Below are 22936 nucleotides of genomic sequence, written 5' to 3' on the forward strand. Positions count from 1 at the left end.
GCGCTCCAAGCTGGGAACAGAGTGGCTGAGAGCAGCCAGGCAGAAAGGGACCTGAAGGTGCTGGTAGAAAGTAGCTGAACATGAGCCAGCAGTGTGCCCAGATGGCCAAGAGAGTCAATCTTATCCTGGCCTGGATCAGAAACAGTGTGGCCAGTAGGAGGAGGGAGGTTATTCTGTTCCTGTATTCAGCACTGGTCAGGCCATACCTTGAGTACTGTGTCCATAGAATCATAGAATCAACCAGACTGGAAGAGACCTCCAAGATCATCCAGGCCAACCTAGCACCCAGCCCTAGCCAGTCATCTAGACCATGGCACTAAATGCCTCATCCAGGCTTTTCTTGAACACCTTCAGGGATGGTGACTCCACCACCTCCCTGGGCAACCCATTCCAATGCCAATCACTCTCTCTGCCAACAACTTCCTCCTAACATCTCCCCTGTGGCATAACTTGAGACTGTGTCCCCTTGTTCTGTTGCTGGTTGCCTGGGGGAAGAGCCCAACCCCACCTGGCTACAACCTCCCTTCAGGTAGTTATAGACAGCAATGAGCTCTGCCCTGAGCCTCCTCTTCTGCAGGCTGCACACCCCCAGCTCCCTCAGCCTCTCCTCACAGGGCTATGCTCCAGGCCTCTCACAATGGACAAATCTTCCTCTTAAAAACACCAGGACACACTCTTACACTAATACCACATGAAACCATTTCTACAGAAGAAACCAAAACATGCCTCAAGAGCTTACCCTCCAAAAGTTTCCAAGTTAAATATGGGTCTGATAGAAACACAACAAATACAGAACTATCTAGGCAATGTTATAAATAATATATGTGGAAGAAGTAAATTATTCTCCTATTTCATGCTCACAAATGCTGGTCCCTAAATATTCCTATTGCTTGGAGTGAAATCAAGTCATTCAACACTTGGTGGTGGTTATGCTAAGCCTTTAATATTGCTGCTTATTCCAGCTGAGAGTAAAAAGCTAAGCCAGCTGTTCAAAACATCAACGTTTTAATGTTCTTGGTGCTGGAGTAGGATTTTATCACCTGTGCTTTACAGTCTGGGTCTTAATTCATGCCTTAAATTATATGTCAGAGTTACTTGTGGGGATACCAATGGGTTTATGCTGATTTAAGCCTGCAATAAAAATTGCACAATGAGCTGAAGAGATATAAAATGCAAGCAACAGGCTTGTGCTGCCTGACGCCTTCGCATGGCCCTGGGACAGGCTGCAGAATCCCATCCCCGTAGGTTTCTGGGTCTTAATCTCAGCCTGTAGCATTGTGTGAGATGTGCTGCTTTAAGCAAGTTCTGTGAGGGTTTATTGTTTCTGAATTAGCCTGATCCTGGATTCTTCAGTGCCCAGTTCTTTATCTTGTTAGCTTATAAAGTCAGCAACTCTGTGAGAGCAGCGCTCAGTGGCTAGGAAGCACAAAGAGAGCAAAGAATACTAAAAGGTGTACAAAAGAAATGATGCAGACAGGCTGGGAAGTACCCAGAGAGGACCATGATCCAAGCCCTGCTGTGTGAGGGAAGGCTGAGGGACTGGGCTTGCTCAGCCTGGAGAAAAGAAGACTGAGGGGAGACCTCATTGTCATGGACCAGTGCATAAAGAGTGGATACCAGGAGGATGGAAGCTTCCTTTGGACAAGGAGTCCCATGGACAAGATGAGGGGTGATGGGGCAAGTTTCAGTCTGGAGAAGAGGAGGCTCCCAGGTGACCTTATTGTGGCCTTTCATTATCTGGAGAGGGCCTACAAAAAAGCTGGGGAGGGACTTTTTAGGCTATCAGGGAGTGACAGGACTAGGGGGAATGGAACAAAGCTGGAGGTGGGAAGATTCAGACTGGATGTGAGGAGGAAGTTGTTCAGCATGAGAGTGGTGAGAGATTGGAATGGGTTACCCAGGGAGGTGGTTGAGGCCCCATCCTTGGAGGTGTTTAAGACCAGGCTGGATGAGGCTCTGGCCAACCTGGTCTAGGGTAGGGTGACCCTGGGCATGGCAGGAGGGTGGAAACTGGCTGATCCTTGTGGTCCCTTCCAACCCTGACTGATTCTATGATTCTGTGTGGAAGTTACTGCTGGGGAGATTCCTGTTGGACTCCAGAAGAAAATGTTTCCCCATGAGCACAGCCAGATATGGCCATCATCTCCCAAGGGGAGCAGTGGAGTCCCCTACTTTGGGCAAGACTCAGCTTGACAGGCTGCTGGAGCAGCTCATTGCAACTCCACCATCACCTAGAAAGGTTGAACCAGGTGAGCCTTGGGGTCCCTTCCAGCTTGGCATTCTGGATTCTGTGAGAATCCAGCACCAGCACAAAGACATTCAGAAACCATTACCCAGGGTTCCAGCAATGAATTTGAGCTCCATGGTGAGACTCCCAGCTGCTCCTGCACTGCTGTGCCATCTCCTCCTACCCTCCTCCTCTGAGTAGGTGAGGTTCAAACAGCCTGGGATTCTGTGATACTATGGAAAGATGGTTTAGAGACCCTGCCCCTGGTATTTTTACTCATCCTTTTGTACATCTGTCTGCTCTTGCTAGTCGAATTATGAATCTCTTAATGTGTGGTTGTCTCTTATGCTACATCTGCACAGTGTCCAGGGCTCACAGCTCATCTGGCACCTGGAGGCACTAATGCTGTGAAAGAATTCCTAACAGCAGTAAAGCAGTTCTTTGATCCCACTGAATCCTGAGAACTTAGTGCAGCACTGGTTCAGAAATAAGTAGCAACCTGCCAGACCTTTATTTATCACAGCACAGCCACAACCTGCCAGAGCAACACAAAGCATTCAGCTCCTCTCTGATAGAACAGTACCTGTCCAAAAGGGCTTACTGCAAGAGTGAACTTGAGGAAAGGCCAAGTGAGTTGGTGTTGTTCAGTTTGGAGAAGAGAAGGCTCCAAGGAGATCTTGCTGTGGCCTTCCAGTACCTGAAGAGGGCTACTAGAAAGCTGGGGAGGGATTTTATAGGGTGTCAGGCAGTGATAGGACTTGGGGGGTGTGAATGGATCCAACTTAGAGGAGGGCAGATTTAGATTAGACCTCAGGAAGAAGTTCTTCCCCATGAGGGTGGTGAGACAGTAGAACAGGTTGCCCAAGGAGGTGGTGGAAGCTTCATCCCTGGAAGTTTTGAAGGCCAGGCTGGATGTGGCTTTGGGCAACCTGCTTTAGTGGGAAGGGTCCCTGCCCATGGCAGGGGGTTTGGAACTGAACAATCTTTGAGGTCCCTTTCCACGCTGACAACTGTGTGATGCTGTGCAATAGAGCAGCCTGCATAGACAGACACTGAGGATTAATTGGTGATCACACAGAGAAAGGCAGAAAAGAGGAATTCTCATTTAGCTAGAGAGAGTCAGGTCCTTAACTGCTTAACAAGCAGCAGGGCTGTCCGTGTCGAAGGCAGCCTGGCTGGTTTCCAGCTCTACAAAATCCTAATCAGTGCTGTAGGAACTGTGTATTTGTGTAAGTGATTGGATTGTTACCATGATCCATAGGCACTTCAGAAACAGTGCAGATCATTACTGACTGCAGAAATGTTTATGGGATCTAAATGAAGTGACCCACAGAGTTCCTTGCTATCCTTTCATCCCACAGCATGGCAAAATGGATCCACATGGCTGCTAATGTCACCCTTTGGCTGCCCAAACTAGCTGCTGAGGGTTCCTAAAGGACTTCTAAAGCTTTTTGTGGTGTTTTTTAAAGGGTTTTAAAGAAGAGAAGGTGCAGAGGAGACCTTAGAGCAGCCTTCTGGTATTTGAAGGAGGCTGCAGGAGAGCTGGAGAGGGACTTTGTGCAAAGGCATGGAGTGACAGAACTGGGGGGTGATGGCTTCAGACTGGAAGAAGCTTCGTTTAGGTTGGACACTGGGAAGCAATTCTTGACCAGGAGGGTGATCAGACACTGAAAGAGGTTGCCAAGAGGAGATGTGGAGGCTCCAAGGCTGGAAGTGTTCAAAACCAGGCTGGGTGTGGATTTGATCCACCTGGTCTGGTAGGAAGTGACCTTGCCCTTATGTGCTAGTTTGAGCCTGGCTGGGATATTTTAGTGAGAAGAATTAGATGATAGGCTGTGAAAGGAAAACAGTGGTGGTGTCTGCTTCACTCATAGCCTTGCTGAGAGGGATAAAAGCAAGACCACAAACATGCTCAGGGTTCCTTGCAAAGGAGACCTACACCTTGTTTCCTTGGTTTAAGAAGGCACACTGTCAAGGTTGCCACTGATTTATGACACTTCTTTTTTTGGGTGATGTTTCACAGAAGTGAAAAAAAAAAATCCACTAAGACCCAATCTAGCTTGGAAGATCTCCTTCACAGCTCTGAAGCAGCAACTGTGACATGTTAGATTGATCTGTCTGGCTAGGGAAAAACCTAGACCAGAGAGAAATTTGGACTCTGACTCAAACCACCTTCTAAATGCAGCCTCCAACAAAGTCGTTGGTCAGGGGAGTTTCAGTTCGTGAGGTTTGGTTCTGGCCCATCTCCAGCAGGACCACAGATCTGGCTAAGGTTCTCAGCAGTGGTGCAGCCAGGAAAGCAGTTAATAGCCTTTCAAACTATCAGCTAACACCTACCAGCCAGCCAGCGTGGGAAAAGTGAACGAGAGCATCGCGTGGTGCGCTGGCAGACTGAACTGATCTCCGACGGTCTGCTGGGAGCCTCTGCAAAAGCACACCTTCCTCAGAGGAGAAGTCTGACCCTCAGACACAGCCACAGCTGTGAAAGGAGCAACCTACCCGGGGCTGGACCTTTTCTGCCTTGGAAGGCCTTTCTGCCTTCTGCCTCAAGCTGTGCCAAGAGGAGTTTAAGTTGGACATTAGGCAGAATTTCTTCACTGAAAGGGTTCTCAGGCAGTGGAAGAGCTTGCCCAGGAAGGTGGGAGAGTCCCCATCCCTGGGGGTATTTAAGAATCCTGTAGATGTGGTGCTTAAGCATGTGGTTTAGTTAAGGACTTGCCAGTGCTGGGCTAACGACTGGACTAGATGATCTCGAAGGTCTTTTCCAACCAGAGCACTGGAACAGGCTGCCCAAGGGAGTTGTGGAGTCTCCCTCTCTGGAGATATTCAAAACCCACCTGGATGCGTTCCTGTGTGATCTGCTCTAGGTGATCCTGCTCTGGCAGAGGGATTCGACTGGATGAGCTTTAGAGGTCCCTTCCAGCCCCTGGCATTCTGTGATTTTGTGATCCAGGTAACTCTGTGTTCCTGTGAAGCAAATCATACTTCTTTGGATGCAACTTAACTGCTCTCCGCAGAGGTGCTGGCCAAGACCACCTTCAAGAGTCCCTTCCAACCTGATGTATTCTGTATTATCCCAACACCTAATGGATTAAAATCCAACCAGCACATCTAATTTTGGTGAGAAACCAAAACTGCAAACTGGCATGCATCAACCACTCTGGAAGCAAGCCAACCTCTCCTAACCACAGAAACTCAGCTGACAACCAGAGAGCTCAGCTGAAGCTCTTCCACTGCCTTCTGCCTCGTGACAAGCTCCCGCTGTAAAATCACAGCGCTAGAAACTGTCTGCTTCACAAGGTGGTTAAAAGGCAAAAAGAAAAGGGGGGGGGGGGGGGGGGGGGGGGGAGAGAGAAGTACAAGCACAATATTTTAGGGCTCACTTCAGCAGCCTCAGAATGCAGAGAGCCATCCCTCTGCCCTTCTCCAGTAATTGCTATTTAAAGATCATTTGAATGACCTTCTAGTACATCTTAGCCATCTTTTTATTTACTTGTCTGGTAAAACCCAATCCTTCATCAGGCCAAATAGTCCAAGAGATGGAAAATTTAAACCTTTCCAGCTCCTGAAGGAAAGTTTATCCCCACAGCTGCCTTGCTTTATGAAAGCATGAAGTCAGTACATCCACTCTCATGCTATCCATCACGCCGGCTGACGTTTCCTGCAAACTGTGTCCACAAGACAAACGGGGAAAGAGAACCTAAAAGGAACAACAAATCGCCAAAAAGCAGATGGAATGATGTGCTCTTGTTTATATTTGGCTGCTCAAATGAGCCTGGCCTAAATGCCTTTCCCCCTGCAGCACCGCGGCGCTGGGCAGCCGCTCGCATCGCTGCTGAAAACACCTGACACTCCTATTAAGAAATATTGGCTTTAATTGCAGTCCATTAGAACGTGGAAGTGTCTCCAGCGTAGGATTAATGATTTAAGTGAACTGTCGGCTTTCAGAGTATTTTTAGGCCCTCCTCCTGCAGATGCAAACATCCTCTTGCTTCCCACCCACCCCCCCCCAGCCCCAACCCTCCCCGGCCCTGAACTTTTGCTGCAAAGGTCTGCCACATGTTTCTCATCTCCTGGCTTTAGGTAAGTAGCGCTTAAAAACCGGCTCTGAACATCAAGCATCTCTGATTTGTGACTTTCAGAAGAGTGTTTGTGTACACAGAAGGATGTTAAATTGTTGTTTTGACTTTCATCTAAATAATTTTCATTTCCTCTTGCGGTGAACATTTTCTACACATACCAAAATGGGATCTGGGGGCGGGGGGGGGGGGGGGGGGGAGGTTGTCAGTTGTTATATATGCACCAGTATGAAGTTACACGCTGGGTGGAATGCACTGACCGCTGGTACTCCCTCCGTGACTTTCCCTCACACAAACACACACACGCGGTGAGATCTTGCCCTAGACAGAACCTGTGATGGGATTTCCATGCCTTGGGTTGCATCCCTGTCACAGCAAAGATCTGGAGGTGCTGGAATGTGTCCAGAGAAGGGCTACGAGGATGATCAGAGGGCTGGAGCTGCTCTGCTATGGGGACAGGCTGAAAGAGTTGGGGTTGTGCCCTCTGGAGAAGAGAAGGCTCTGAGGAGACCTTACTGTGGCCTTGTAATTTCTGAAGGGGCCTACAAGAAAGCTGGGGAGGGACTTTTTAGGGTGTCAGGTAGTGATAGGAGTGGGGGAATGGATCCAAGCTAGAGGAGGGGATATGATTCCATAACTCTGCAGTTGATATTTGCAAGGTCTTGTAATGGCAGGACGAGGGGTAATGGGTTTAAATTGGATGAGGGAAGACTTAAACTAGATAGGAAGATTTAAACTGGTTAGGAAGTTCTTTACAGTGAGGGTGATGAGACACTGCAACAGGTTGCCCAGGGAGGTCGTGGATGCTCCCTCCCTGGAGGTGTTCAAGGCCAGGTTGGATGAGGTCTTGAGCAACCTGTTCTAGTGGGAGGTGTCCCTGCCTATGGCAAGGGGTTGGAATTGGATGAGCTTTGAGGTCCCTTCCAGCCTAAACCATTCTATGATTCTGTTCTATGATATCCTGGAATGTTAAACAGTTGGTTAGGGACTTGAATCCTGGTGGTGGCACCCAAGAAGCAGATGAATTTTTTTCCAGATAAAGAAAATATTTATACATATGTTTACAGTATTCCATGCAAGGTCTGGCTCAGCAGAACTCTGGGCAGCCTGATCTAGCAGAGGATGTCCCTGCTGATTGCAGGGGGATTGGACTGGATGGCCTCTGGATGTCCCTTCCAGCCAAAGCATTCTGATTCTGTGACCCTAACCATCCACTTTACCAAACAACATGGACAAATGCTCAGCTCCTGCCAAACTCAGTGCTTGGCAGAGAGATCCTGCAGACAGCAGCAAGCAGTCCTGCAGGAAAGTGCTGTAGCTGCTTTAAGAAAGCTCAAGAATAAATTCACAGAATGGTTTGGGTTGGAAGGGGCCTTAAATCTCATCCAGCTCTAATCCCAATGCCATGACCCCAGGTTGCTCAAGGGCTCAACCAAGCTGGTCTGGAGCATCTCCAGGAAGGGGGCATCTACAACCTTCCTGGGCAACCTGTTCCAGCATCTCACCACCCTCACTGGAAAGCATCTAGGATGGTATCAATCAAATCCTGAAGGAAGATATTTCCTGCAGAGTTCTTTATCTCCCTGCCATCCTAGGCTAAGAAAATGCTTTTTATCACAATTCTCTATGGGGATGCTGAAATGTTCAGGTTCTTTGCTTCTTGTTGGAAGAGAGCAGTGTCCACCTACCTCTTCCTTGCTTCTGTTGTCAAACTTTTCAGCCAGAATCTAGGAGAGGATTAGAGGCTCCCAGATGTCCAGAGATTTGGGACCAGGCCTCAAAGGTGCTGGCAGATGGAAATTCCACTGAAATCTGCCAGTAACCAATTATTATGTGTTAACCACTCACTAACTATGCCTAGAAAAATGGGTCTCACGATCTGGGTCTCCATCTGCTGGTGAAGAGAATGACAATCTAAGACCAAAGGGTATTGTACCTGCCCAGTGAAGAGGCATTAGGTTTGTACTCAACTAAATACCACAGTGCATTTGCCTCTAATTGCAAAAGCAGTGTGGTTCCTACCAACTGAAGCTGCTGTATGAGCCAGGATGCAGAGCCCAGACAATGACAAGCCACCCCAAACCCCCAGACTGCAGGAGGCACACATGGTCTTCATTGTTTGGTGGGTTTTGGGGGTGGTGGCTTGTTGGTTTGTTGTGTGGGGTTTGGTTTGGGTTTTTTTTTTCCCAAAGCATGATACCTCCAGCAGAAATTTTATATGGAGAATCATAAAATGGTCTGGGATAGAAAGGACCTCTAAAGCTCATCCACTGCAGCCAGTAGGGACATCACCTACTAGATCAGGTTGCCCTGTCCAGCCTCCCTTTGAATATCTCCAGGGATGAGGTCTCAGCCACCTCTCTGGGCAACCTGTTCCAGTGTTCTACCACCCTCATAGTAAAAACCTCGTTCCTAACACCTAGTCTAAATCTGCTCTGCTCCAGTTTGAAGCCACTGCCCCTCACCCTCTCACTGCAGGCCTTTACAAACAGACTCTCTCCATCCTTCTCTAGCCCCTTACAGGTACTGGCAGGATGCTACTAGGTCTCCCCAGAGCCTCCTCTTTTCCAGGCTCCCTCCACCTGCCTGACCAACCTAGTGGCTTTTTATAGTGAAGTGATTGTGTGAGTGTGCAAGGGACACCCCTATGGATGTGATCTATCTGGACTTCTGCAAGGCCTTTGACACAGTCCCACTCGCCAGATTGGAGAGAGATTTGCTGGGTGGACTGCTCAGTGAATAGGGAATTGGCTGGATGAGGAACTATTTTGATGAGATGTTTGCTTACTATGATGCCCAGCTCTAGTCTTTCTTCTGACCTGCTGTGCCATCTGTGCCTGCTATGCATCTTTGTGACTTGAAAGGAAGTCACCATAAACTTAAACCTCATCTCAGCAAAGCTGCAAACCCAGGCTGCAGAGACCTAGCACACAATAAAAATGCCTGCACAAAGGGAACCACCAGAATCCACCACTCCAGTTCTGGAGCCCCCAACACAACAAAGACATGGAACGGTTTGAGGCAGTCCAGAGGAGGATACAAAGATGCTCAGAGGGCTGGAGCAGCTCTGCTATGAGCACAGGCTGCAAGAGTTGGGGCTCTTCAGCCTGGAAAAAAGAAGGCTTCGAGGAGACCTTGGAGTGGCCTTTCAGTGTCTGAAGTGGGATACAGGAGGGCTGGGGAGGGACTATTTACAAGGGCTTGTAATGCCAGAATGAGGGGTAATGGGGTTACACTGGCAGAGAGGAGATTTAAACTGGATGTTAGGAAGAAGTTCTTTACAGGGAGGGTGGTGAGACACTGGCACAGGTTGCCCAGGAAGGTTGTGGATGCTCCCTCCCTGGAGGTGTTCAAGGCCAAGTTGGATGAGGTCTTGAGCAACCTGTTCTAGTGGGAGGTGTCCCTGCCTATGGCAAGGGGTTGGAATTGGATGAGGTTTGAGGTCCCTTCCAGCCTAAACCATTCTATGATTCTATGGTTCTAAAAAGCTGGCAGCTCTCACCCTCAGGAGCTGACAGGCAGTGTAAGATGCCTCCTGAACACTGCAGCCTATGGCAATGAGCTCTCCTCAGCTCTTGGGTATTTAAAATCTCTCCTCAGCCCTTGGATCTTTCTAGACAAGCCTTGTCCCTGCAGGATATCAAATAGCATGGAAAGGATATAAACTAGGCAAGTCAGAGAGATCCATAGATAGACAACAGGCAAACACAGCAGAGTTTTCTAGAACTGTTAATTAAGTCTCTCCTACCCAACAGAAAGGAACTAAATTTGTCTAAGCAACTGAATTGCTCTCTACAACTCCCTGAAAGGAGGTTGGAGCCAGTGAGTGTTGGTCTCTTGTTTTAGTACCAGGTGATAGAATGAGAGGACATGGCCTGAAATTGTGCCAGGGGAGGTTTAGTTTGGAGATTAGGAAAGATTTCTTTGCTGCAAGTGTGGTCAGGGATTGGAACAGGTTGCCCAGGGAGGTGGTGGAGTCACCACCCCTGGAGGTGTTCAAGAAATGTTTGGGCATAGCATCTGGGGACATGGTTTAGTGGCCATGGTGGTCTTAGGTTGACAGTTGGACTCCATGATCTTAGAGGTCTTTCCCAAACAAAACAATTCTCTAGGCAGCTCTCAAACAACAGTTAAAAAGTACTAATTGGGAGGAAAGAATGAAACCATGGGAAAAGTGCAGAGCCTGAAACAGACAATGCCACTGCCAGCTGAACACTGAATTAACTGGGTACAGGCAAAGGGCAATGAAAAGAGAGAATGAGCCCCAGCAAGTTCATTTTTTTATGCTAACTACAGAAATAGAGCATAAGGGACTTAAGAAGGGAGTATTTTGGACAGGAATATTGGGGCTAATTAATGGCATGCAGTAATTAAACACCTTTTACAATCTGTGGCCTTCGTTCAGCAGGACTGAGCTTCTCTGACCAAAACTGTTTGTATAAAAGTGATGTAAACTTTGTTAGTCTCTGAAGCCCAAGGGCTGCACACAGGCTGCACTCAGAGCACAGGCTAGGAGCAGAGAAGTCACAAAGGCAAAAGTTCCATGAAGAAATAAAGCAGTTCTCAGCTCCTGCTGCAGACCTGTACATATGGACATGAAAAGTGTGCTCAGCACAAGAGAATAAATTCTTCCTCCTTGCAAAATAATGGATCTTCAGAAACCTTCCTTTGCAGGAACCCCACCTAAATCATGTCCAAGTTTGGACAAAAGGCAACTTTAACTTAAAGATCATCCAGTTCCAACACCCCTGCCATGTGCATGGACACTGTCGACTAGCCCAGCTTGTTCAAAGAGTCACCCAACCTGGCATCCACAACCTCCCTGGGCAACCTGTTTCAGTGTCTCACCACCCTCACTGGAAAGAACTTCTTACTCATCCTCACTCTCAATCTTCCTCTTCCAGCTCAAAGTATTGCCCCTCAACCTGTCACTCCCACCCCTTGTCAAAAGTCCCTCCCCAGCAGTCCTGTAGTCCTTTCAGGTACTGTAAGGCTGCTCTAGGGCCTCCCTGAAGCCTTCTCTTCTCCAGACTGAACAGCTCCAACTCTCCCAACCTGTTCCCATGAGGGAGGCTCTCCAGCCCTCTGATCCTCTTTGTGGCCTCATTTAGACCCTCTCCAACAATTCCATGCCCTTCTTGTGCTGGAGGCAGCAGAACTGGAGACAGTAGAACTAAAGGCAGTGCTGCAGGTGAGGTCTCAGCAGAGCAGAGAGGCAGAATCCCATCCCTGTGCTGCTGCTCTCCCTGCTTTGTGTGCAGCCCAGGACAAGGCTGGCCTGCTGGGCTACCAGCTGAAGACGTATAAGAACACTTCACAGCAACCACCCGAGAAAGGTGCTCTGCAGTAGTGTCTGAATATCTCAATGACAGGAGGTTGGTGGCTTAACAAAGTAGCAGAATCCTAAGACACCATTAACAGGCAACCACCTTCCTGTTCCAGAGCCCAATTATCCAAGCAGAGGAAGCAATTGCTGATAACTTATTATTGCAGAAAGGAGAGCCCAGCTTTCCAGAGCTGGCTTCCAAGGTAATTGCTGTGAAACCTGAAGAGCAACACTCAGCAAACACACAGGGCTTTACCATTGCAATAAATGGTTATACTTTTTCCTTTTGCCTTATAAAATAAAGTGTTACCCAACGCCTGGAGGGCTCAGATGGCATGGAAATGAGGCTTCAGCTGCACAGAGAAAGTAACTACTTTGTGCTGGGAACGGCTGAGCACTGTACCGAGTTGTACACCAAGAGGGGCTGGAACCGCGGAGCAGAGTCCTGCAGGCAGCCAGCGCAGGGCAAAAGCAGTGACACCTCCTGCCTTGGGCTGCTGCGAAGGGAAGCCTGCTCTAGCAGCACCCACTGCAACTGCAGCTCTCCACCAGCAGCACACACCTCCAGGCAGAGTTCTGGCAGCCCTGCCACAGCAGGAAAGGTTGAGGGACCTGGGTTTGTCAGCCTGGAGAGGAGAAGGCTGAGGGGAGAAAGGGAAGCCTGCTCTAGCAGCACTGACTGCAGCTCTCCACCAGCAGCACACATCTCCAGGCAGAGTTCTGGCAGCCCTGCCACAGCAGGAAAGGTTGAGGGACCTGGGTGTGTTCAGCCTGGAGAAGAGAAGGCTGAGGGGAGAAAGGGAAGCCTGCTCTAGCAGCACCCACTGCAACTGCAGCTCTCCACCAGCAGCACACATCTCCAGGCAGAGTTCTGGCAGCCCTGCCACAGCAGGAAAGGTTGAGGGACCTGGGTATGTTCAGCCTGGAGAAGAGAAGGCTGAGGGGAGAAAGGGAAGCCTGCTCTAGCAGCACTGACTGCAGCTCTCCACCAGCAGCACACATCTCCAGGCAGAGTTCTGGCAGCCCTGCCACAGCAGGAAAGGTTGAGGGACCTGGGTGTGTTCAGCCTGGAGAAGAGAAGGCTGAGGGGAGAAAGGGAAGCCTGCTCTAGCAGCACCCACTGCAACTGCAGCTCTCCACCAGCAGCACACATCTCCAGGCAGAGTTCTGGCAGCCCTGCCACAGCAGGAAAGGTTGAGGGACCTGGGTATGTTCAGCCTGGAGAAGAGAAGGCTGAGGGGAGAAAGGGAAGCCTGCTCTAGCAGCACTGACTGCAGCTCTCCACCAGCAGCACACATCTCCAGGCAGAGTTCTGGCAGCCCTGCCACAGCAGGAAAGGTTGAGGGACCTGGGTGTGTTCAGCCTGGAGAAGAGAAGGCTGAGGGGAGACCTCATTGCCATGTGTTGGGAGTAGTAATATTAAATGTAGTGATTCTCTAGAATTGTCTGATTGTGGCACATAAGGCATGGACAGGCAAGAGTGCAGGAGCTCAGAAGCACTGAGCTAAGGTAAAAGAGAAGGTTGGAATGACCTTAGAGAATGGTGCAACAAATAGAAACAAAGGTAAGGCTGGAGCCTGTGGTTTTTGCCTATCTCTGCTGACTTAGATTGCTTAGACTCAATATAGGCACTGTTGAGAGAACATGATGAATGTCTACACCAATTAGTATGTAATTTCTAAGGCAAGTACATGACCCCCATTACAGTTTAATACAGTTTGTAGCCTTCTGATGAAAGGTATATAAACACATGTTTGGAATGCAATAAATGGATTGGAGTTTGCTTGCATCAAGCTTCTCCCACTCTCTTCTGATGCCTATGGCATTGTAGCCCATGGAGCAGCACATAAAGGTGGCTACCAGGAGGATGGAGACTTCCTTTGGACAAGGAGTCCCATGGAGAAGATGAGGGGTGATGGGGACAAGTTACTGCTGGGGAGATTCCAGTTGGACTCCACAAGAAAATGTTTCCCCTTGGGTGCAGTCAGATATTGGAATCCTCTCCCGAGGTGTGGTTGGGTAAGGAACCTCCCCCCCCCCCAGTTGAAATTTACCAGACCAACTCAGGCAGCTTGGAAGGAAGATGAAGCTGTATTTGCAGCAAAGAAATTTACAAGCACATCTCTACACAATACATTTAGAAGTATTTACAATTACATCCAATTTAGACTTAGTACAGAAACCCAAACTCCCTTCTGGACAAACAGAAGAGACTCAAAGCCACAATCAAAGCTTGCTTGTTAGCTGTCAGCCAAGGCCAGTGGAGAGATTAGAGAGGGGCAAAGCAGAAGTGAATAGATCCAATGCTTAGGGGAAGCACAGATTGCTTATACTTTGGCTTTTTATCCCTTCTAGCAAACCAGTGAATGATACAGACTTCATCATTATTTTCTTTTCACAACCAATGATCTAATTTCTCTCATTGTGATATTCCAGTCAGCCTCAAACCAGCACACAAGGCAAGCAGTGGAGTCTCTTGCATTGGACAGCTTTAAGACTCAGCTTGAGAGGCTACAGGGTCAGCTCATTCCAACCACACCAACATGTAGAAAGGTTGGACCAGATGATCCTTGGGGTCCCTTCCAGCTTGGCATTCTGTCATTCTGAGAGCCCTCTAATCTGTACCAGCACAAAGAAATTCAGAAACTATCACCCAAGGTTCTGACAATGAATTTGAGCTTCATAGTGAGACTCCCAACTGCTCCTGCACTTCTGGTTCATCTCCTCTTTCCCTCCTCATCCAAACAGGTGTGGTTTAAAGAGTTTGGAAGTCTCTTCACTACCAATCCTGGAGGCTAGCAGGGCATACTTTGTCATCTTGGACAGCTCAATGTAGCCACTGAGTCATCTAAAGCACTCCCATGCCACATGCACACTCATCTAATGATTTTATTGCAGCACTGTGAAGCTTCTGTGGAAGCAACTACAGCAATACACAGCAGAAGTCAGAGGTGACAGAGATGTAAACTTCCAGTCTTTGTGGCTGATACTGCAGGACTTGACCTCAACAGAGACCTTCATGGAAGAATCCTTAGGGCTCTAGAAGGTAAGGGGGACAAAGAGAGATGGTTAATATTCAAGCACCACCTCCTCTAGATGCTCAAGATTGATGCATTCCCATGAGTAAGAAATCAAGCAAAGGAGGCAAGAGACCTACATGGATGTGCAAGTAGCTTCTGTGGACTATGTTCTTCCTACTCCCCAGTTCTTTATCCTTGAGAGAATCACCTCTCTCACCCTGCTGCCCACACATCCATTGATGCATCCCAGGATCTAGTTGACTCTCTGGGCTGCAAGTGCATACTGGTGACTCACACTGAGCTTCTCATCCACCAGCATCCCTTATTTCTTTTCTTCAGGGCCACTCTCAAGCCAGTCACTGCTCAGCCTGTATTGGTGCCTGAGACTGCCTCAACCCAGATACAGGACCCTGCACTTGGTCTTGTTGGACCTCATGAGGGATATGGATGTCCTGAAATGTGTCTAGAGGCCTAGAGCACCTCTCCTGTGAGGAGAGACTGAGGGAGTTGGAGCTGTTCAGTCTGGAGGGAAGGCTCTGAGGTGACCATATTGTGGCCTTTCAGTATCTGAAGGGGGCCTACAAGAAATCTGGGGGGGACTTTTTAGGATGACAGGTAGTGACAGGACTAGGGGGAATGGAACAAAGCTGGAAATAGGTAGATTCAGACTGGATGTTAGGAAGAAGTTGTTCCCCATGAGGATGATGAGAGCCTGGAATGGGTTGGCCAGGGAGGTGGTGGAAGCCTCATCCCTGGAGGTGTTTAAGGCCAGGTTGGATGAGGCTGTAGACAGCCTGATTTAGTGTGAGGTGTCTCTGCCCATGGCAGAGGGGTTGGAACTAGATGATCCTTGTGGTCCCTTCCAGCCCTGACTGATTCTATGAAGTTGTCTTGGACTCACCTCTGCAGCCTGTCAAGGTCCCTGTGGATGGAGCCCTTCCCTCCAGCCCATCTGCCACACCACACAGCTCAGTGTCCTCAGCAAACAAAAGACAAAAAAAGCCAGCCAGGGAAAATATTTAGCTGAGGATGGTCTCGAAAACACTGCTACTATTTTGCAAACTACCAGAGTCAGGAGTTCTGACTTGGTTAATGCAATACTTCTATTTAGTTTTACTTCATCAGAAGAAGGTCCTCCTCGCTGCCTGGCTTTATTCATGAAGCTGTTTGAGCAGAACTCCTGCACTGTTTAGGCTGTCTGGCCTAATCAATGATAAAGCCTCTAATTAAGTCAGAATGCTGCCACTCAAACATACTTAATTTGGAATATATGATAGATTTGAAAGGGTAAACAATGACAGGGAAATAGGGAGTTTAATACAGCAATTAGAGAAAGGGTTTCATTAAGGGTCACCCTGGCATATGGATTCCATTTCACAGAAAATATCTGCCAAAGCCCTGCAGAAGCCACAAAGGTTATTCTGTTACCAGGGAATTGGGAGTGCATCTGATTTTGCACCACAGCAGGAGAAGGAGCATGTGCAAATGCTTGCTCTCTGATGTCAGTGGAAAGCCATCCACTGGAGCCACTGCCCACCAGGGGAAGAGAAAGGAACCGTTTGGGGATGGGACATTGCTTTGGGAGTGACAACTGATTCCTTCTGCTTGTAGGAAAGAGTACTGGGCATTGCTGGGATTTTTTCATAAGGGCTTGGAGTGGTAGGATGAGAGGGACTGGCTTGAAGCTTGAGGAGGGGAGATTAGGAAGAAATTCTTTCCAGGGAGTGTGGCAAGGCACTGGAACTGGTTGCCCAGGGAGACTGCTGATGGCCCCTCCCTGGAGGTGTTCAAGGCCAGATTGGATGAAGCCTTCAGCAAGCTGGGCTAGTAGGATGTGTCTCTGCACATGGCAGTGAGTTTGGAGCTGGATGATCTTTCAGTTGCCTTCCAACCCAACCCATTCTGTGATGATTTTATGATCTATTGCCTGGCTGCACTTTGGAGTACCAAGATGATGAGTCAGTGCATTTTCACACTTTATCAATTAAAACACAGCTTTCCTTCACCTACATTACAGGAAAAGAACAGGTGGGTGTTCTGCAGCCACACAAATAGAATGTTTTGGGTTGGAAGGGGCCTTTAAAGGTCATACCCTCAATCACAGAATTACTGAGGCTGGAGTAGACCTCTGAGATCATCAAGTCCAGCCTATGACCTAACATCACCACATCAACCAGACAATGACTCTCAGTGCCACATCCAGTCTACAACTACCTGAAGGGAGGCTGCAGCCAGGTGGGGTTGGTCTCTTCTGCCAGGCAACCAGCAACAGAACAAGGGGACACAGTCTCAAGTTGTGCCAGGGGAGGTCTAGGCTGGATGTTAGGAGGAAGTTCTCCACAGAGAGAGTGACTGGCATTGGAATGGGCTGCCCAGGGAGGTGGTGGAGTCACTGTCCCTGGAGGTGTTCAAGCAAAGCCTGGCTGAGGCACTTGGTGCCATGGTCTGGCTGACTGGATAGGGTCACCATATATTGTGGTTATGATATCTTAATGTTATATTAAACTCTTATCCTTTATCTCAGCCCTGAGTTGAGAGTGTTACTTTTCCCTTCACTTTTGGGTAGTGTTAGCCCCTGCTGTAAGCCATTACACAGAGCAAGGTGGTCCCACTGGTGGCAGAGCTGGTGGGAAATGGGAGATGTGTGCCAGGAACCACTCCTGAGGATAAGCTGCCCTGAGGTGTTGGTTTGACAGCAGCAAGCAGAGCAAACTCTGACACTTGACAATGCTATGATGTTCATCTCCCTTTTCCTTCAAAAAGGATCTGTTTTTCCCCTCCCCTCAAGATTTCCAGACCAAACATGAGCATTTCATTTGTAAAAAGGCCCTAGGGCCACTTCATGCCAGGCTACAGCATCAGCTCTGTATTTGGCTCTGCTCCTGAAGAACGTTCCATGTGGGCACAGAGATTAACCAGCATCTTGTGTCTCTGGTCCCCACTGCAAAGCAGGGCCTGCCCTGCTCCACTCTGCAGCTTTCAAAAGCCTCCAGGCACAGGATCCCCTGGGCCTGAAACCCCTCACTTCCCACACACAAGCAGCCTAACTGCTCAGCTCTCTCCGAGTGGCGCTAATGTTGGTTTGGAAGGGCACTTCAGATGCGATGATACTCATTCATTAGAGTTTGTGTTCCCAGGATGTTTTGGGATTAGTGGTGGAAAAAAAAAGGGCTCAGAAGCTAAAGCAACTGTTGTATATTAGAACAGGATGGAAAAAGTTATCCTATTGATGCCAGCTCTGTTAGTCCACCAGCTAAATGATTCATGTTGATAATTCCTCTCCAGCAGACTCATTAAACCTGAACTTATTTTTCTTACAGGCCTTGGACATTTCCTACTTTCTTAATATCAGAGGTAATGACAGTGGCGTGATTATATACTTATTCCTTCCCACCTTCACCAAGTTTTCTTTGGCAAGAGCCACTTTTTAAAGCAGACAACCTGCACATGGGTATTCATTCTTTCCCCCCCTCCCAAAAAAAAACTGTTACAGCTCCATTAGCAACACTAAATGGCAGTGCCTTGGAGGAATGCACAACAACCCTCCCCAAAAATTCAAGACTCAAGGTATTCAGCCCAGCACCACCAAAAAGGTATTTTCTACAGGGCTGCAATTTATAGTGGTGTAAGGGGGGGGGTGGGTGTCTGCCCCCTCCCAGCCCCAACATGTCATTTAGATCCTGATGTCAAAAAAAATGTCCAAGTTAAACAAAGAAGAAATTACAGAATGAATCTGGAGCTTAGCCTTGAAGAATTGGGTTTCACTCTAATTGAGATCATACGCTGCATGTGCAGTTTTGGCACATAAGCCATATTAATCAGAAAGTCTTTAATCGTGGATAATTTCTCCTGTGTGTGCCAGATTGGGCATTTTGCTGCTGGCCCCAGCTTCTAAGTCTGTGCAAGAGTCCACCTTTGACTTCATAAACACCCGCTTACAAAATTGGGGTCAGCTTCCTCCTATGAAGGTATTGCCACACTGGCACTAAAAGAAAATATTCCCTTAATGATTAAATTGCAGCAGGACAAGGGAGGTTATTCTTCCCCTGTACTCAGCACTGGTCAGGCCACACCTTGAGTGCTGAGTCCAGTTCTGGGCCCCTCAAGTCAAGAGAGATGTTGAGGTGCTGGAATGTGTCCAGAGAAGGGCAACAAGGCTGGTGAAGGGTCTGGAGCACAGCCCTGTGAGGAGAGGCTGAGGGAGCTGGGGGTGTTTAGCCTGGAGAAGAGGAAGCTCAGGGCAGAGCTCATTGCTGTCTACAACTACCTGAAGGGAAGTTGTGGCCGGGTGGGGGTTGGTCTCTTCTGCCAGGCAAGCAGCAACAGAACAAGGGGACACAGTCTCAAGTTGTGCCAGAGGAGGTCTGGGCTGGATGTTAGGAGGAAGTTCTTCACAGAGAGAGTGATTGGCATTGGAATGGGCTGCCCAGGGAGGTGGTGGAGTCATTATCCCTGGAGGTGTTCAAGCAAAGCCTAACTGAGGCACTTAGTGCCATGGTCTAGTTCACTGACTAGGGCTGGGTGCTAGGCTGGACTGGATGATCTTGGAGGTCTCTTCCAACCTGGTTGATTCTATGCTTCTATGATCTCCTATAGAAATAAAAGTGTGCAGATTCCAAAGAAGTGACTGTTTGGAGTGATTAGCACTGGTGCTCCACATAGCCTTCACCCAAGTCTGCCTTTCAGAGAAGTACACAACAGATGAGACCCAGGGAAGATGATCCAACAGCTACAGTAGGAAACCAAATGACTGCGCTGAACATAGAATCAAGCAGGTTGGAAGAGACCTTCAAGCTCATCCAGTCTAACCCAGCACCCAGCCCTACCCAAACAACTTGATGATGGCACTAAGTGTCTCATCCAGCATTTTCTGGAACACAACTTCTATTCTACTGTTGTACTACTGCCCAGTGCTAGGCCAGAAGGAGTAAACAACACAAATACAGTTCTTGCAGCCAACACAGGATAGAACAGGGAGGACAAGTAACTAATGATACACCAGTACCACAGACTTGACAGGGTTGGAAGGGATCTCAAGGATCATCCAGCTCCAAACCCCTTGCCCCAGGCAAGGACACCTCACGCTGGATCAGGCTGCCCAGAGCTGCATCCAGCATGGCATTAAAAAAAAAACAGGGATAAGGCTTCCATCACCTCCCAGGCAACCTCTTCCAGTGTCTCACCACCCTCAAGGGGAAGAACTTCTTCCTAAGCTCTAATCTAAATCTAACCTCCTCTAGCTTGAATCCATTCCCCCCAGTCCTATCACTACCTGACACCCTACAAAGTCCCTCCACAGCTTTCTTGCAGCCCTCTTCAGACACTGCAAGGCCACAACAAGCTCTCCTCACAGCCTTCCCCTTCCAGGATAGGACAACCCCAGCTCTCTCAGCCTGTCCACATAGCAGAGCAGCTCCAGCCCTCTGATCATCCTCGTGGCCCTTCTCTGGACACATCCCAGCACATCCAGAAGGGAAGGAAGCACAGGAGGAGCCTGGCAGCTGCTGGAAGGTCCCCACTTGGTGCAGCTCAGCCTGGATTTGCATCCCCTTGCTCTAGGGATGATGATGGAGCTACTGAAGGAGACAGAGGAACGCCAAACACACAGAGATGAGACTCTGTTCCCACCAAACCAAGGAATGAATTTGGAGTCACTGTGACTTCAAGGAGGTCTCCACACCATACCAGAACTTGGGATGTGTGTTCAGGAGGTCAGAATGAACTCCAGTCCTGCTACAGAAAAATATCATCTCACACAGAAAATCAGCAACAGGAGAAAGGGTTGCTCTGGATGATCCTTCAGCTCTCTTCCAACCCACAAAATCCCATGACAAGGGGGAATGGTTTGAAGCTGAAGGAGAGCAGAGTTAGAGCTCATTAATCAAATAATTGTGTACCTTTTGTCCAAGGCCAGGTTGGGGCAGATGATCTCTGAGGTCCCTTCCAACCGGAGCTATAGAGAAGCTCAGCCTGAGGAAGAAGGATCAGCCAGCACCCAGGAGTGATATCAGAAGGATCATGGAGCCTATTCCTACCGAGCTGGGGGGCCAACCAGGCCCCCCAGCCTTTAGAACCCACTCCCATTCACCAGTGCACACCACAGGGACTCACCAGTGATGACAGGAGGAGGATCCCTCTGCCCAGTTGGGCAAGCTTAGGGCCCCTGCCTTTCCTGGGGCTGCTTATAAAGGGGAGTGGGCAGGGAGGGCAAAGTGGTCACACCTGGGGTGGGAGGAGACTCCAACATCACCCAGGTGCTCTGGGTTTGGGGGTAAAAAGGTGCAAATGCAGTGTGGGATGGGAATGGAGCAGCTGTGGTGGAAAAGGAGAGGTGGTGCTGAAAGGAGGGAGATGGAGAGGAAAAGGATGGAGATGGAAACGAAAAGAGGAAGATGGGGGAAAGGGAAGGAGATGGAGAGGAAAGGCAGAAGAAGGTCAAAAATAGGAGATGGCAAGGAAAGGAAGGAGATGGAAAGAAATGGATGGAGATGGTGGAAACAGGTGATGGAGGGGAAAGGAGGGAGATGGGGGAGAAGGGAGATCAAAAAAGTATGAAAGCTGTGCTGCAGTGTTTGCACTGAAACAGCCTTTTCATGGGCAACCCTGTGTTGTTTCTGCTTGGAGTAGAGACCAGGCATCTTCACTGGTTCACTGTGTTGGCTGAAGAAGAGCTGCCTAAGAGGGTAAAAAAGAGGAAATAAAAGGAAAAGTAAGAAATAAAAGTGCAAAAGAAAACCAAATACAAACAATAAATATAGATAGAGAAAGTGCCAGGTCTTTCAGCAAGTTCTGCATGGCACAGCAATGTGCCCCTGTGGCCAAGAGTTCCTAACCCCTACCAGGCAGAGTTACAAGAACCAGTTTTGAGTTTATGGTAATGATGTCTTGTAGTCTTGATTGTCAGAGAGATGCTGAGCTATAGCAGTCCTAGGAGGAAATGTCTCTTCATGGGCTACTGATAACTGCCACCAAATCATCCAGCACAGTGGCTGCAAATTCTCCTCTGAGGACCAGCTTCTTGCACTAGAACCTGCTTGGGTCAGCACATCCTGGTTTGGGAGAGTGCTGAAAGCTTTCAGCCTAGAGCTGCACTTGTGGAAGGCAGAGGTGTGTTTTGCTACCTTTAAAATCCAAGTCCATCCTCGACTGGGAATGAATTGGTTAGCTCACAGGCAGACCTCCTTCAGTCAGTTTTTCATACAGAGCTCTGATTTTTTAGGTCTATTTATTGTGCTTCCAGTACTGACATCAAATCAGGCTTAGGAATTAAATTAGCTAAGAACTGTAGAATCATAAAATGATCTGGGTGGGAAGGGACCTCCAAAGCTCATCGAGTCCAACCCCCTCTGCAGTCAGCAGGGACATCAACTAGATTGGGTTGACCAGAGCCCTGTCCAGCCTCACCTTGAGTACATCCAGGGATGGGGCCTCAATCACTTCCCTGGGCAACCTGTTGCAGCATTCCACCACCCTAATGGTGCAGAACCAATCTAAATCTGCTCTGCTCTAGTTTGAAGCCATTGCCCCTTGTCCTATCACTACAGCATTGTGCTGCATCCCTTTGCAGCAGTGGCACTTTGCAGGGTGCCACTGCTGGTTGCATTTCAGATTTTCTCCTTTTCATGAAAGGGCTTTTTTGGACAGACCTTTGGGAATCACATCTTCCTTACCACCACTGATCATAGAATGCTTTAGGTTTGAAGGGACCTCAAAGCTCATCCAGTTCCAACCCCCTGCCATAGGCAGGGACAGCTCCCACTAGAACAGGTCCTGCTAAAGCACAGCCTAGCCATCCCACTGAGGCCAACTGACTTTGCTACCACACTTCCATTATTTGATAGAAGTAGCAGCATTTTGCTTAATAAAGTGGTGATTATTTTCTCATGTTTCAGGATATGTCTCTTTGAAAACGTGCTGGCACAGTCTGCAAGGCTTTAGAAAGCAAACATTACCCTGAGACACAGTTTTACCAAAGCCTCTAATTTTCTATATCCTTTTCCCCTTAATTCCCTTTCAAAAAGTAGCAAAGATGTTTACATTTAAATCTGATCTTCCTTCAGGATTTTCCCAGCTCCATCTTTCTTAACTCTCTCCTCAAACAAGGGCATGTGTAAGATACTAAATGGGTCTTTTTGCAAGAGTTGGGGAAGCATCTTTGACCTCAGAGTAGATGCGTGGGAATCTATTGTCTGTTTTCAGGCAAAGAGCAAGAGGAACACAAAGTGAAGTGGTACCTAAAAGCATGGAATAGTTTGGATGGCAAGAGACCTTTAAGATCATTGAG

At 48.5% G+C, this 22936-nt stretch overlaps 1 long non-coding RNA gene across 1 annotated transcript; it reads right to left on the reverse strand.

Moving 5' to 3' along the window:
- Positions 1 to 13704: 13704 nt before the first annotated feature.
- On the reverse strand, positions 13705 to 20800 carry LOC135182201 (uncharacterized). The gene is made up of 3 exons (XR_010305094.1): positions 20764 to 20800; positions 15554 to 15629; positions 13705 to 14671 (listed from the first exon to the last, which is right to left on the reverse strand). It is a non-coding gene; the product is annotated as an uncharacterized LOC135182201 (long non-coding RNA).
- Positions 20801 to 22936: the final 2136 nt, after the last annotated feature.

The sequence above is a fragment of the Pogoniulus pusillus genome, chromosome 16, assembly GCF_015220805.1.
Source record: "Pogoniulus pusillus isolate bPogPus1 chromosome 16, bPogPus1.pri, whole genome shotgun sequence".
In the NCBI taxonomy this organism is placed as follows: Eukaryota; Metazoa; Chordata; class Aves; order Piciformes; family Lybiidae; genus Pogoniulus; species Pogoniulus pusillus.